A 2,358-nucleotide genomic window follows, 5' to 3' on the forward strand; every position below is an offset into this window, starting at 1 on the left:
AACCCTGTGTCTAAAAAAACCAAAAAAAAAAAAAAAAAAAAAAAAAAAAAAAAAAAAAAAAAGAATATTGCACGTAGAGTGCCCAGCAATGTACTTAGAATGGCATGTAGAGCGCCCAGCAATGTACTTAGAATGGCACGTAGAGCACCCAGCATAATTGCTGTTGCTTATTTCTTCTTAGCTCAAGCAGTTTTCCTCAAGCTTTGTCAAGATCTGGTGAAAAAGTCGATCTCTGTGAAATAGAGACCATTGCCTGCCCTTGCTAGTTGTGGAGTGGGAACTATATTACCCTTTGTGTTCCTCAGGGCCACATGAAAGATGTCTTGGACTAGTGGTCCACCACGGAAGGGACACATCCTAGTTGGTCAGGATTCTCACATAAATCCATGTTGAGTATGAACTTATAACCCTGAAGCATCAAGCCTTCCCTGGGACTACCTACCTGTCACCATAAGGTACTGCCGAAGTAGGGCAGTGTCATCGAACTATCACACTAGAAAACTAAAAAATGAACACAGATACATTTGAAAAGACTAAGAATGAAAGAAACCCCCAAATCAAACTCAAGTGAAAGCCAAATAATAATTAATAATAAATATAAAATTAGAACATGAAGATTTACACGTGTACCATGCAGAACTTCTAAAAATACAACAGGATTGACAGCAAATTAAACACAGTTAAAGAGAGAATTACTGCTATGGAAGTCAGAATTGTGAAAACTATCCAGAAAAAAAAATGCTTCAAGGTGGGGTAGGGATGTAGCTTCGTGGTAGGGTGCTTGCTTAACATGCATAAGGGCCTGGATTCAATCTGCAGCACTGCAAAAGAAGAGAAGAAAAGAGGCTTCAGAAATCTTTGAGTCAAATAACTATCAGTTTAGGATTGCCTGTTGGCTTGGTTGCCATTCAAATAATAAAGGTAAAGACTCAGGCATGGTAGTATAGGTCTGGTAACATGGTGATATAGATAGGTAAGCCTATCACTGAGGTTGAGACAGGAGGATTACAAGTTTAAAGCCAGCCTGGGGTGCATGCTAAGACTCTGTGTCATACTCAGTATTCTATTGCTGTGAAGATAAACCATGACCAAGGCAACTCTCATGAAAGAAAGCCTTTATTTAGAGCTTGCTTATGGTCTCAGAGGTTCAGTCCATTTTCATCCTGGTGGGTAGCATGGAGCGGTCAGTCAGTCAGTCATGGTGCTAGAGAAGTAGCTGAGAGTTCTACATCCAGATCCTAAGGCAGTAGGAAGAAAGAGACTCGTATGGGCTCTTTGAAACCTCAAAGCTCACCCCCCAGTGAACGGTTCCTGGAATAAGACCATACCTTCTAATCCTTTCAAATGGTGGTGACCAAGTATTCAAACCTATGAGCCTATTGAGGGCCATTCTCATTCAAACCACCATGCTCCACTGTCTCTGTCTCAAAAAACTAGAGGCGGCTCAGCAACCAACGGTGTGCCTTGCTCTTGCACAGGACTTGAGTTTGGGGTGGCTCACAACCCTCTTCTGATGTCTGGGTTACCTATGCCCCCATGCAAAAGCCTACACAGATCCACATATAATGTATAATTAATAAAATAAATCTTGAAATATCAAGCCGGGGCAAGGCAAGATATTTTAATGAAAGACGAAGCAGTAACATCACATGACAGACATGGGAAATTTCTAAGGGATGTACTTTCACGAAGATAACTGAAGACCCAGAGATGTTAAAGAGGGAGAAGCGAGAAAGAAGAGCCAGCGAGGGAACTGGCCATCATAAGAGGAAGTCTAAAGGAGTGCTTATTGTTTGACCATGGGAGCAGTAACAAAAACGGGTAATTTTTAAGTTAAGCAAAATGGGCAACACCCTATAGACTCTATAGGCTAAGAGGATCCATTGGAGCTTACTATAAATTCTTTTTATCATATGTAAGAGGATACTAACTAGTTTAATGATGATAAACTATATAACTTAAGTGTAGTTGTGACTCTGATAAGAAAGACTGTATCACTTCCAAAACAATGAGAGGAAGGAGAGGGAAACAAAGAGAGCTTGATCAATTAAGCGGAAAGTGGAAACATAGAAAAGCGCCACACAGAGAAAGGATAAGCACAAAACAAATGATAGAAATTAATTAAGATGGCCCCTCAACTGAAGAATGGATAAAGAAAAGGTGGTATGTCTACACAATGGAATACTATTCAGCTATTAAAAACAAAGACATCATGAATTTTGCAGGTAAATGGATGGAACTCCAGATGATCATCCTGAGTGAGGTAACCCAGATCCAGAAAGACCCATATGACATGTGCTCACTTATAACTGGAAATCAGCCATAAAGTGCAGGGTAACCATGCTACAAGCCAAAGAA

The sequence above is a fragment of the Mus caroli genome, chromosome 15, assembly GCF_900094665.2.
Source record: "Mus caroli chromosome 15, CAROLI_EIJ_v1.1, whole genome shotgun sequence".
Taxonomy (NCBI): Eukaryota; Metazoa; Chordata; class Mammalia; order Rodentia; family Muridae; genus Mus; species Mus caroli.